Here is a 14,959-nt window from a genome sequence, read left to right as displayed (position 1 = left end):
AAATCAAATACTTTTAGTGTTCCAATTCTTATATATTTAATCAAATAAAAAAAATTGCTAAAAAATAGGTGATTTGTAGAAGCTAATTCCCTATTACAAATCATACACTTTTAGTGTCTATGATAAAGCACCGACTTATTTTGAATATATCCTTAACGCGGCCTCAAAAACACTACATATTCTTAAGTTAATTACTTATTATAGGGTATAGTATAAAATCAGCTTCCGACGGTTCCCCACATTCTCTAAGGATTATGTGAGATATATCAAATTAGAACACTCAAAATATTATTCGCATAACCTTTTCATATACCTAGAATTTGCATTTGTTGTTGGTTATTAACTTCTTAAGAAGTAGACCAATATACTTCCCGAGTAAGTGCTTGAATACTTATCACGCACTCTCACATTTTTAACATTTACACTTTTCTTCATTTTCATTTTTCTTTCTTGGATCTCATTCTGATTTTCAAACACATGCAGGCTACAATATGATAATACATATTGAAAGTCTAGACCAGTAAAAAGAACACCGGCTTATTATGAAGGGGTGCTTTTATTTGCACATTTGATTTATACTTCTTTGTATGACATTGTTTCTTTAGACAACCTAATGATATATCTAATAATCATCCAAAAATAGCCTCTCACATACATACACTCTAACACTCAATTCAGAAAATGCCAAAGTTAACATGATATCAAATGCCAAGGTGCGTCCAAACTCTCCCAAGTTCTTTCTCATTAATGTAAAGAATTGTACTTTTATCGGTTTAAGAACATTGTAAAAGGATCAGATGATCACTAATAGTTATATTTGGAAGACAGATAGATGTAATGCATGGTTATGTATGTGATGTTGTTTTTCTATTCAATGTATATAGAGCAATAGAGTATGTTTACATATGAATCCATAGAGCTTTTGCCATCACAATAAGAGCTGACTATAACAATCTAGATTTTGTATTCGGGTATCATCGGAAAACACAAATGAACTCAAAGCAAAATTGTATTTGGCACTTGGGACGGTTTCCTTTAAGGCCCAAATGGTAAGCAAAACCTTAAAGTATATGTACTTAGCTAATTTCATTTATAAACAATACATTGGCTTTCTTTGAACTAAATATATACAACCTTCTTACATTTTATTTTAGCTCCTGGAATAGAAATTGGAACTGACTTTTATAACAAATACAAGATACGGTGAGTGAAATCACTTCATTCAGGAGCGAGGATTAAATTAACTGAATGAGGTGGCTGTCTTTGGTTTCCTAAGTTTTGTTTTTTTTCCCCAAATACAGGAAGATAGGATATTGCTAAAAATAAATTTTCAAAATTTCTGCTCATTATGAGTGTAGGAAGATGTGATATTGCTAAAAGATATGGATCAAGATGCTTATAGAATGTCCATATCATGGAGTAGGATCCTGCCAAGTATGTTTCACCTCTCTAACTTCATAAATAGGTGTGGATGCTTATAGGATGTCTATATCATCATGGAGTATGATCTTGCCAAGTTGTATAATAATATGATGTCCTATATGAGGTACTCTTGGTATTGCATAAGAAAACTATTATTGAATTTGCATTATGATGAGCATTTCAAAGCGATGGAACTACAATTGAACTTGGAATAGCTCAACAATCTTTATTCGATACGCAGCAAACTTTGGTTGCAAAAAAGAGCTACATAAACATTTTTTTGGTTGTAGAAATTTTCATAATTTTGGAGTAAAATATATCGAAGCTTAAAAATTCGTACGAGTGTTCTACTGATAATTGATGGATGATAATTCTTTGGTCCAAAAGAGTGAAGAGTGTTTGTGTGAATTATTATTATACTTATTTTTGTGGCACTTTATTGATACCATCAAACTTAACCCTTTCAACATTAGTGCAATATTGGAAGAACTTTGTCGTACTATTTCTTCTTCTGAACTTTGTTTTGCAATGTGCTTGCAGAAACATTGATAATAGATAAATCTACTATAATAAATAAGGAAAAAGGTGGAATAAGATGGAATATTTGAGCATTTTATTGTAAGTTTAAGGCGTGTGTTAGAAGCTTCAAGTTTGGAAAGAGAATGTTATTTGAAAGACATACTCTTCTTCCATCCATTTGATTATTAGATTATTCAAATCTGAAAATTAATGGTCATTACTTATTTTACCCACCCAATTTTACGTTAACACTTTGACATGTTCACATTGACGAAAGACATAGATCGACATGATCTGCTCTGTTATTCATGTTGGAATTGAATAAGTATATTTTGCATGTATACAAACAATCACCTAGAAAAAGACAAAAGGAGGAGTATTCTAAGTAGGTGAACGCATTTTTTTGAAAGAGAATTTTTTTTTTTGTATTCATCAATTCATCGTAGAACACGTTCATGTAATAAATCTTTTCAAGTGAGAGTAGTGTATTCTTTGAGGATATGAAAACAATCAATCTATTTTAGTGATTTGATATATATTTTAGTGATTTGTACATGTTAGTACGTAAGTCGAGCAGTGATGATTTACCGCTAAATAATCATAAATCTAAGAAAACTTTTATACAAGCTAGATCGAGTTTAAGATAATTTCATTTGAAAATTACGGATTAATATCCTAAACCACAAAGTGAAGAGGCTATTTCAATTTGATCCCTTAGTTTCCAAATACTTATGCACCATAATCGTTGCTCATTAACGTATTTCGATTTATTTTCAATAAAAATATATTTTGATTCAAAAATTTGTGTGAGACATTTTGTAAAGCCTTTTCAGCACACAAAATATTTAATAGATCCCGAGCGTATGCCCGGGTCCAAAATCTAGTAATAATAATAAAACAAGATATCAATACACTACCAGGTTCATGAGAAATTTGCACATATGTTTGGTGATTATGTGCTTAGATATCACTAGGTGAATCAGTGTGCAGGTGCAAATTCGTATATATATAGAGCTTTCGTAAATAATAAAAAAATGATGAACATGTGCAGGGTATAGGAATAAACACCTTTACTCCAGAGAAGAAGTTGTATCCCCTTAGTGGGGCTGATGTAGCTAGGAACTCCACGGAGCCTAGGATGGATGCAAAGTAAAGTTTCACTCGACCAGTCTATCACAATATTGAACAAGGTATGATGAAGATGTAAGAATGTACCAAGAAACTGAAGTTTCTATCATCATTGCAGGTATTGCGAGGAGGGCTCATTAGAGCCTACTAAGGTAAGAGAGAAGCTAGTCTATTATGAGCACGGGGATTCATGGGCTGATCCCGCTATGATAAAAGAAAGAGGAGCTGGCACCATCGTAGGAAGTGATGAGGGTTCTCTTGATTCTGATCACATATTTGTCGGACCTAGAATCACAGTAAATAAAACAGTTGGTGAAGGAATCATCAAGTACATTCACTTAACAAGGTGAATAACACTACTACAAAAAATGTCATATACCACTATTTTTAAGAGTAGTAAAAGGATTTTTACCACTGTTTCTAAACCGTGGTATCAACTGGGATGGTAAATACTTATAGTAAAACCGTGGTATAAACTTGTACCTATTATCCACGGTTTAGTCTAAAACCGTGGTAATAAAGTTTTCAAAACCATGGTATATGACCATTACATAGTACTGATATTTGAGAAACCGTGGTAATAAAGTTTTCAAAACCATGGTATATGACTATAACATAGTACTGATATTTGAGAAACCGTGGTATAAAGTCACCATATTTGCCACAGGTCTTCCAGAACCGTGGTATATAATATTTTAATTTAAAAAAAAAAATCCCTGAATATTTAAATATTATGAATCACCTAATAACTTCATAAAATTATTCATATCACATTCCACTTCATCAGACATTCAAAACACTATGGTTAATACAAAAGTAATTCTAAACAAGATCCGAAAACAATCCATTCCCAATCCAAAATCTAATCAATACAAATATATTATAAAGAACCTCCAAACCAACTATCTTGTTCTGTATTCCAAATTATATTGCAATGAAATAAACTACAAAAGAAAAAAAAAATGTAAATCTCTATAACTTCACCAAGAACATTCCCCTCTGTGTTGTCATTCTCGTCCCAAGAATAAGCAAAGTTTGACCACCCTATGAAAGAAATAATTGTGGTTAAAAAAAAAAAATAGTCATTCAAAGATTAAGACAATTAAGAATGAGTGGTATGTATTCCTTCAAGGAATTTATCCCTGTGGTCTCTGTAACAAGCAAGCTTACAAAGAAACTGCAATATTTGGCAACCTTCTAAAAGATGAAGGTTAGAGAAGGCATGGTATGAATAAATATGATTGAAGTATATAGAACCCGGATAATATAAGCACAAAGAACTCGGATAATACCTTACACAAATAACAGTTATGATCATCAGATTGGAGAGCATGAAGTTCTTTTTTTCTCTTGGTCTTCTTGGATTGATACCCTACACAGCACACCCAACAATAACAAAATGATCTATCGAGCTAGGAAAGAACTTGCCAACGTGAAACTATTAATTTACTGAGCTATTCTAGAAGGTTTTACAATACTTTAGAAACTAAAGTACCACTTCTACAAACCTAGGACTGTCCAAAAATATTTCTCTTGCATCTAAGTGTACTAGCAAGCCATGGACCCAACATAACCCTAAAAAGCAGGGGAACATAATAAAGTATGAAGTCGTCGACCTACTTGTACAAAGTGAAATTTCAACCTTCAAACAAAATAAAACTGTTTTAAATTATTCCAAAAGCTCAGTACAAACTTTCCTTTCACTTGCTTTTTAGTTCACCTATAGGGATAAACAAACCTGAAAAAATAGGAAACAAGAGGCCTACCATAGGAGAAGGGAAGTGGATGCTCCAAAAGAAGATGACAGTATTGGCAATATCTTCTCTTTACATTGCATCTTGCATTTCAAGAATGACCAACCACTACCTATCAAACCAACCAAGGTAAAGAGATGAGGTGCACTTAATGAATCCAATATATAAGCAAACAAATAGCCACCAAACTTTGTGCCTCCCCAATATACTTTATGTAAAATGAACTTTCCAACTATTAAGAAGTAGTATTAGAAAGGTTCACCTTGTCACATAGCAGTGGATCCAGTATGAGCCTCGGACTGTGAGGATTTAACCTGTCATAAACACAGTAAGAATAAAATAAAAATAAAAAACAGTAAACAAATAATGATAAATTGCAAAGACATAACTGCACAGACACGTGATCGAGCCACGGTCCTTGTAGAGTTAGTATACTGGGTCAGTTAAGAAGACACCTGAAACTCACAAAGGGCACACATGGTCTAGATACATGTAGACAACTAAGCTATACCCACTGAAATTTGCATTTCAAACAAAAAAATACTGGTTTATTATCATGTTCATAAAAAAAACAACTTATTCATATCATATGCCTTGATACTACTGAATATATCAATGCCATATGTAAGTTTTATATAAACCAAATGAGTTGAACAACAAACAAGCTCACCTCCGTGATGAAGGTATTGTTTCTGTAACCAAATTGACATTATATTATTAAAAACGTTCATACAGTCTTGTACCATTTCAAACATTATTTAAAGTTGTAATTATAAGAATAGAATCTAAATCTTCTGGGGCAATGGATTAATACCTCCAAAATAACATCACGAAGTCGTCCTCCAGCTCGAGCACATCATATGTGAACAGCTTGTTCATCACTACTTCCAAAGATATTCCCTTCCATTCATGTAATAAGAACGAGTATAATTATGTGAACTCCCACTTGATGCTATCTCAAAATCCATATGGCCCCTTCCATCTATTGCTAGTAGTTGGTTAACCTGCAAAGTTGCCTATTAGCCACAAGCACATGTCAACTAAAGCATAATGTAACTGCAATGGAAAACGGCCAGTGACAGACATGCAGTTCGACCTTCCATTCAAGGCCCCATTCTTATTATATCTTGTAGATGGTATACAATCCAACACAAAATCATGATATCCTTCTGAATAGTCAATGAAGAATAACAGTGTAAATAAATTATATATGCTTAAATATGAAACATCAGTTTCTGAATGAAGAGACTTTGCAAGTCAGACCCATCAAAATAGTGAATCATCATGTTGTGGAATTATATATTTGATATAGGAAGAATTATTGTCAATCAAATCAAATCAAAATATTGTCAGCAAGGATTCATAATGTTTTAAAAAAAAATGTGTACTAACATTCAACAACAGTTTAAACTTTAAATAGACAGAACTAGAAAGCAATTACAGTTTAGAATTGGAATCTAATGTCATTGATGCATGGATGCACATCATATATAGGTCATGGTCTACCATCTAATGTGCTACATAATCTCTGATGCAAATTCAACAGGTTTTATCATAGAATGATACACCTCATTCAAGAGAACGAAGAGGTCAGATGCTCATATGGTTAAAGTAATATAATAAGGTAAAATATCCAAATGTGAGATTTCCGATAGTGTACCACAATGGATTGTGTCTCACGCATTTGCATTTACTATAATAAAATTCCTCCTTGAGCTGATAATTAGCCTCTACAATACTCAAAAACATAGATATATCCTTTAAAATAAGGATTTCTACTTAAACATAGTGGGTGGCTGAATTATAATGAGAGTGCTAAACAACAAAATTTCGTGCCACTGTTATTCATTATATAGATCACAAGTTATTCACAAACCTTTGATGGATGCCTTTTAAGGCAACAGAGCGCTGGCACACTATTCAGTGTTTCTGAACACCTATAACCAATAGCATTTCCATTTTCATGGTTCATGGCAAGAAGTTTCTATAAAAAAAACTCCCCAATTCGCTTCTTGGTATTTGAGTCTAACTTAATGCTAACATTTTCAGCACAAAAACATAGAAACGTTTTGGAAGGATGCGCCATTACTGCAACATTTTATCAAACACTTTGTAGATCTACGATATACCAAAAACACAGAGATAAGTTTATGCTTGGTCGTTGCTTCCCTGCTTCGAGACCATACCCCCGACATCAACAACACTAGAATCCAGCTTCTGGGCTTCTTTACCACTCACACCTGCCGCTCCACGTCTCGTATTTTTCTTAAACTGACCAACCCCATTTTCCAAATCAAATTTCTCTCTATCCCTAACATCTAAACTTGCCTTTCTCCTAATTTTCTTCACTCCCTGTTCAACTCCCTGACCTTGCCTCTTTTTGTGTATGTAGATGGTGTATGGTCCTTGAACAAAACAGAATCGCATCAAAACCTAATTATCCCTTAATAAGTAAAGGATGAGTAGGGTATCGTTCCACTTTTAAGTGTATGTTATGTAAAGGACATGACTGGAAAAGGAGTTTAAGGGATTAAAAACTATGATTGTAGAGATTTTATATTCTAATACTAAACTAAACTAAATTAACTAAACTATTAAGAATTTATAAGAGAGGGAATTCAAGATATTAGAATCCACCAATACTTTTAATCTATAACCCTCTACTTCATAGTTGTTCTTACAAGTAGGCTACAATTAGGCAATCGAGCGAGTACCGATGCCCTCTTAGACGAAACATTGTTAACAATTAACTCTACTTAATGTTGTTCCTATGTTTATCCTATTAATATCTTCTTTCCTTCTATGTAAGCTCGGGCAGCCATTCAATGTATTACCAAAAGCAACATCAATGAGTAATTTCTAATAGGGCGGCCATTCAATGAATCACCACTTAAGGCAAACACAAAGAATACTTCCCCTAGGCAACCACTCCCTGAGCTACCTTGTCACACCCTGAATTTCGACAGAATTCGGAAAAACATTATTTGTTCTCGACTTTTCGATCTCCGAGGTGTGACGCACTCTCCACTTCCAAAAACCCATAAACAGTTTAAAAATGCGGATAATTTAAAAACCAATAAAAATTTCTATTTAACAAAAGTCCTCTTCATTACAAAAATTAACAAATGAAAATGCAAATAACCTTATCTCAACTGAAAATATATATCACCTCAAAGGAAAACAAAGCCTATCTTGAAATGCGATGCTAATGCAAACCACGAGCATCAACCAATCTTCTTCCACACTAAACCTGTCAAGACTTATCAACTATGTTCATTTAATGAACACACCCGATAAGCAAACATGCAAATCGGGTCAGCATTATAAAAATGCTGGTGTGAGTAGCTCTAAAATACAACATATACTTATACATATATATACACCATCCATACGGCAGTTAGTTCCTCTACCGAGGTGCCTTAACTTTCAACAACAAATACAACATCCTTAAGTACAATAGGTAAGGCCGGTAGTTCCTTCATTGAGGCGCCTTAACTTCCCACTAACCACACAACAAACTATACGCATAATAAATAAGGCATGTAGTTCCTCCATCGAGGCGCCTTAGGTTCTAAGTAAACAAATAACCAACCAAACATATTACCATAATTAAAATATTTAAGGCTTTCTTTGTGTGTCCCTAAAATCACGTCGTATCTATGTCTTACCTAGTTTCCCTAGCTACCACAATCGCTACCCAACGCCGAACATGTATGATATATGCTTGGAGAACACTACTTAGAGTTTTGAACTCTCTAAATTGGTGAAAAAGCAATCAAGGTTCCTTACTCACGATCTTCGTTTCGTAGAGTTGGAATAAAGATTCGAACTAAACTAAAGCTTAGAACAACTACAAATTGGAATTTACAATAAGGGAACTAAAGAGTAAGGAATAATTATTAATGCTAGATTTTTCCTTCCTATTAATAAAAACATTAAAATGAAAACATGCACTTAATACCGAAATGGAAATTTGAAAGAGAAATTGGAGAGTTAATCCTCCTCATGTGAACTACCATTAGTGTTGATTTGAAATAGGTTTTGATTCTTCCTAAACTCATAGACAAGTTCCTAACAGAAAAATAGATTTGATCCCTAGCATGCATGGCTCACTAAAGAGCTCATACATGCTAGCAAGTGAAACCAAACAATGACTTATCTCTAAGCTCATTGCTTGATTTCTAACTAAACTCTACACCAACTACCATTTTGGGGTAGGATGTAGAGTTAGTTGTTCTTCCTAAACCTACCAAACCAACAATTGGTTTACCCTCACATGAGTTAGACTAACTCCCCAAAAGGGAAGTTAGCTCATGATCCTTGGGACAAGGACTTATGAACTAATAAAATCTCAAAAGAGAAAGAGAGAGAGAGAGAGAGAGAGAAGAAAATCCACAACCAAACTCACTTCTATTATTTCTTAGAAGAACAAGTGTTCCTCCATTAAAACTATTACAAGCTTTTCAATCATAAAACTAAAAACTAACTTCTTATTTTCACTAAGGAACTAAAATAATGTCATGTGAGGAAAATAAGTCAAGGGAGTAATTGGAGTGTCCCCACATTTGTCTAATTTCTTCTCCATTTGAGAGAAATCTCATTTCCTCCCACGTGAATTATCAAACTACATTGATTCATTTTTATCTACCACATTAAAACAAAGTGACACCTTACCTTTTTTTCACTATTAACACCTAATCTAATTTATTACATGCAAGGTGTCAACTTTGCACCAATAATTTGTTATCTTTGTCTTGACATGCTCCATGATTGATGACTCATCCAATCTTGTGGCCCCGATAGTGGGTCCATGTGCAAATCCGATGGCGATCCGGTATTTTTTGGCGCTTTTACAACTTCCCGCCTATCGTAGAGTTCATCATACGATTATGCGAGCAGCTCTCTTGTCCCATTCGGAGTCCTGGTTCGAGAGGTAGGAGCTTTGGAAGTTTGATGCTTTTACGTGGATTTGGGAGAATTCATATATACGCCGTTCCTCGTGCCTTATTGCAGGTTTAACCAATATTTCCATGTTTACTGCAAATACCTGCAAAAGTATGAAAACATATTTATTTCATGATTATTAAACACATAATGAACCAAATTTATATGTCTCAATGGGGTTTCATAATACACTTTTGGGTGCTTATCACACTACCCCCTCAAAACAAAGACTTTGCTTGTGTCCTCGCAAAGAAGAGACACTAAAATAGATAAGTGGCCAAAAATGTGTAGTCCTAAACTAATTCTCGTTTTCAGCAGAGTCGCGATTGCATTGACCATATGCAACAAGGCCTTAAACCACTAGGAATTCCCTTAGTGGGCCGAGTTATAGCCTCGTGAGAGTTTTCCGAAAAAGATACTCACAAACTTCATTTATATTACAACGACTTCGAAATGATGTAAACTTGTTTCCTAAATTAATCTCGGATATCCATACATCTCCTTAGCAGGGAACGAGGATTTATTTCTTTGAAACTCAAGTTAATATGTATTCAATAATTAAAACATCTACATATGATTATTCATGCGGTGAACTTTTCATTGAAATATACTAGCGGGGTTGTTTCGGATCCTTGGAGAGCATACCTAAATGGGTTCTCCACGGTATGTGTTGAAACACATATTCACTCAAAATTTTCCCTCTCGGTTTTGTTAACTCCAAATTGTCGCGGTGGAAGCACACGTTTCCTTACATCTCAATGATAGTCAGAGGAGCCGATGTCGATCAATCACGTCTACTACTTATTATCACACCACCCTACTCCTAATTGAGCTAGAGGTCTTTATTAGGTATTGTGGGGCTTAGGTGATAGTGTATAAGAAAATGGAAATGGATAATCAAAATTTATGAGTATGAGAGAATAGGGTCTTCATATATTTACACTAGAGAAATCCTTGTTTCCTTTCCTTCTTCTAACTGAGTTTTTCCAACCTTGTTCTTAAGCCTCTGGATACTAAAGATTTTTTTTTTTTTTTTTTTTTTTTTTTTTTAAGTGGAAATTTTATTGATAATGATAACGAGGATTACAAATAATTAGGACAAGCGTCAAACAAGTCAAGGCCGCAAGTCCTTTCTGAATAGCAAATCCTATCCTTCTAAACACAAACTCGTTGGAACCAAATTGCCATAACGCTATCGTTCATAACCTTTCCGAAGTCTCTTGAGAAGCTCAACCGATTGTTGTTCCAAGAAACCGAAAGTGTCAAAACTAAACGGAATGAAACAATGTTGGTTAGCTATACAAGCTTCCTCATGCTTCTCTATCTTCCTGCCACGCTCTCTTAGCCGCTTCTCCCACCTCAAAGACTCCATTCCCAAGCCCTACCAACGGAGGGCTCCAGTTACATCAACACACGATGTCTCCCCCTCGGACCAACCGTAGATCAATACATCCGCAGGGCGGCGTGTAGATCTTCCCTCATTCGGATCGTTGAGAAAATTAACGGAGCCTCCTTTTTCACTTTTTTCACCCCATACCCGAATGCATCACATAAAAAATATCTCGACATGATCATGTCGGTATTTGAAACCCGAAAATGTCCGCAATGTGCCGCATGGTCCCCGAAAAGCATCTAGTCTACTCTTTTTGCAAACGGGGCATAGACTACCATCGAGTACAAAGGAATCATGAGACGGTACCGAGAATAGAACGATACTCCACCGGGACATATCTTTGTCCCAAGTCCCTCCATCGAATAGCAAGTAGAAAATCCTTTTTTGTTCGGATCGCAAGCATCCAATGATCGCTTTCCTCGACGAAAGCAGATAACACAAACTCCCTCTCAAGACCAGCAACAATCTTACCATAGAATGCTTCCGCCAAAACTTTTTGTGGTTTTGAGGGGACGGTAGCATTCACAGCCATAGAACTGAGGTCAAAATCGGGCAGATACATACTCAATGCACTGCTAGCAACATCAAGAATCTCATCCAAAGGCACTGGCCCACAACTCCGAAGAATGTGGTTCTGAAGCTCAGAAGTCTGACAACGAGAGGCCACAAAAGCAAAAGTAGAGACATCAGTGGCACAATAAATACCTAGCCCACCAAGACGTCTTTGGAGTGTCGATAAACGCCAATCGCAAATCACCGGGCAAGGACCATCGAAACCACAATACCTGCGGAACAACTGCGGAGATGCCGATCAAAAGTCTTGGTCGCCTCTAAAAAGGGATGGTGGACAAGTCACGAATCATAAAGACCAACTTAGAGAGCCCAAAGACAAGCACGTAAGAGAGCTAACTCACACCGTGGATCTTCCAAACTAGCTAAACGGTCCATCAAAGTCACAACCTTTTCAACACGCCATGCAAGGCCCATGACAAAGGATGAATCGATCTTGTTCGCACTCCAAGCAATCGACTTCGGTGGCGAGGGACGAGATAAATCTGAAGGAAAGAGACCGAGAGTGGAGCGTCGTGGATCCAAAGTGATGGCCAAAATATCTCAGTTTAGCCACATTAAGAACCGCCCGTAGTAAGAAGGTCCTTCTTCCCGTGATCATACCCAAAGCTGCCGCCACTGCTTTCGTTTCTCCGATCGAGTCCCATCATCTAGATACCAAGCCTGTAGCATCAACCGACAACCGGACGGATCCGCGAATCGGGGGATGCAACACCACCAAGAAAGAGAAGGGGACCCAAAGGGTCGCCTTTGGACCCCATGGCCCGACCATATGTAGCCATCCCCATATATAACCTCGCGGGTTGACAATACAAGTACTCAACCCAAGGGGCAATAGTTGGGCAACGGATACGAACCTCTCTCAACATGGTAGTCCGATCAACCATGTTAAAAGCATTCTGAAAATCTACAAGCAGCATCGAAAGAGAGGTACTATCACTGTTAGCATACACTATGCGGTTGGTTGATAAGGTAAAAATAAACTTCCTCCGTAAAACACCAACCCCATATTGAAAATCTTGTAAGTATCCTACCACATCTTTGGAAACTCCTCTCATCGCAATCTTGGAGACCAAACGACGCCAAACCATCCCCACGGCTATAGGACGAATACTATTATCCAGCTTGAGAAGCGGAGTAAGCGGAGCACTCGCAATGAATTCTGCTAACAGCTGTGGACATCGACCCTGTAACCAAAGATTCACCACAGGGGTCAATGCATCTAGCAAATCAGACGATATAGCTGCTGCAGCCCCACTCATGGCATCCAACAAATGCTGAGCTCGAAGACCATCCCGACCACAAGAAGTACCTTTCGGAAATGACCTAATACATGACAATAGGCCGTCTCTCTCTACCACTAAAAAGGGGCTCAAAGAAAGGGAATAGTCGGTCTTACGTGGTGTGGTTGTCGCGTTGGGTGCTTCTCCTCTAATGCACATATAGTCTCCGCAGTATTAGATGCAACTCCTGATGATGATAACACTTTAACCGCTGCAGCAAAATGTCCATCAGCAACTTTCTGTAGGCATCGACGCACATTTTGAGTGGAGGCAGATTTCCGAGTTGGTTGGAATGAAGGAGGCTCTATGACAGACTCTAAAAGACGAAACATCCCGCTAGGCTCATTCCATGTCGTCAAAGCATGGAGAATCTGTTTTTGCTGAAAGTTTTTCCTAGTGCCAGAACGACGTTCCTGACGATTCTATGGTCGAAAAACTTGCAGGGTGCAACGTGGCAAAAGGAGGAGACGAACCCAAGGCATAACGGAACTAGGATCGGTTGTAATATCCCGAGAGCCGATTTCAAACACCGAAAAAGCCAATCGACAAGCACGCGGGTATACTTTTCACGGTTCGAAAGGTATAACGAAATGCATCATCCAAGAATTTCTCATTAAGAGAAGAAGGAACAACAAGCCGGTCGGGGGTATCACCACCACCCTCCGTGGTCGGGATGCAAGATCTATAGTAGTCGGGCTTAGGAGGCGGCCGTGGTATGCCCACAATGAAACATGGGGATTCCCGCTCTCCATCAAAACAGTGGTGATATGATAACATCCGGATGACGACACGGTATACCAAGTGCGTGGATACCAAGACAACGACCACACATCCATTTGTCAATAGACTTTAAAGAATTCTCCAATAACAAATACAAATCACAATCATCCTTAAGTTCATCCCGTACCCTATCAATACTCAACTGACAACCTACGTGTTGTTTATCAAAATCGTGAGAAAAGTAGGGAATAGTAAAACCATTACCGCTTACCCCCATTAGTGCATCCATGACGATCTCGGAAAGGGCAATGAACACGTTTCTTAAGAGGCAGGGCAATAGAACTAGAAGAAACAACATTCTTCTTTCTCATATCCCAAACCTGTCGATAAGTCAGCAAAACCCAAATCCAATCACACAAAACCCAAAAAATAAGCAAATCCCAAAATCCTCGCTTCAAGCAAGACTACAAACCCCAAACCTCATTTAACCAACAAACAAAACCTAAACCAAAACCCTTCCAGTAACAAGGTACCAACCTAAAAGTTTATCTCCGACAACCACAAAACCAAACAAATGAGTTCACCAAACCAACCCAAACCTAACTAACCTAATACAAGTCATTTCCTACTCCCAAACTAACCCAAAACAGTTCGCGGGGGAGGTAGTGGTTGGGCCTTATGGCGGAGAGTGCGGGTCAGGTTTTATAGTGGCTAAGACGAAGGTAAGAGATGGTGGTGGTGGGATGTGAGAATAGATTAGGGAATTAGAGATGGTGGTGTGCCAAAGGTCTGCGTAATGCGATGGTGAAGAAAATGGCGGTGGTGGGATTGGGGAAAAGATAAAGGATGGTGGTGGTGTAGTAGTGGTGCTGTGTGGTGGACGAGGTGGTGTTGGATTACGGTGGCAGTGGGCAGTGGGGTGTTGGGCGGCGTGAAATGCATTTGAAGATGGTGGTGGCAGTAGGGGGGGGATGGCCGGTGGTGGTGCCGCGCGAGTGGTGCAGAGGCAGATCTGTGCGGTGGATGGAATTTTTTCGGTGCTGGTGGAGGGTGCGAGGAGAGAGAGAAGGTGCCGTGGAGGGTCGGATTTTGAGAAGCGGTGGGTGGTGCAAAGACCAGGTGGTGCGCAGAAGAGGGAGAAGAAGGTGCGCAAAGGTGCGGCAGGGCGGGATGGAATTTTGAGCGGTGGGTGCCGTGGAGGAGGTGCTGGCAGGGGTTTTGAGAGG

At 37.7% G+C, this 14,959-nt stretch overlaps 1 long non-coding RNA gene and 1 pseudogene across 2 annotated transcripts; one reads left to right on the top strand and one right to left on the bottom strand.

Moving 5' to 3' along the window:
- The window catches only part of LOC147482776 (subtilisin-like protease SBT4.14), a 39,609-nt pseudogene extending 36,190 nt beyond the window's left edge, over window positions 1-3,419 (top strand).
- Window positions 3,420-3,934: 515 nt separating this feature from the next.
- Window positions 3,935-7,142, bottom strand: LOC147482775 (uncharacterized). 2 transcript variants are annotated; one of them, XR_015205890.1, is made up of 6 exons: window positions 6,700-7,142; window positions 5,638-5,827; window positions 5,086-5,278; window positions 4,836-4,935; window positions 4,362-4,441; window positions 3,935-4,113 (listed from the first exon to the last, which is right to left on the bottom strand). It is a non-coding gene; the product is annotated as an uncharacterized LOC147482775 (long non-coding RNA). The 2 variants fall into 2 exon arrangements; XR_015205891.1 differs by having other exon boundaries at window positions 5,086-5,137.
- Window positions 7,143-14,959: the final 7,817 nt, after the last annotated feature.

This window comes from Coptis chinensis, chromosome 8, assembly GCF_015680905.1.
Source record: "Coptis chinensis isolate HL-2020 chromosome 8, ASM1568090v1, whole genome shotgun sequence".
Taxonomy (NCBI): Eukaryota; Viridiplantae; Streptophyta; class Magnoliopsida; order Ranunculales; family Ranunculaceae; genus Coptis; species Coptis chinensis.
The sequence above is the reverse complement of the archived record's forward strand: the minus strand, read 5'-3'. Positions and strand labels throughout refer to the sequence as shown.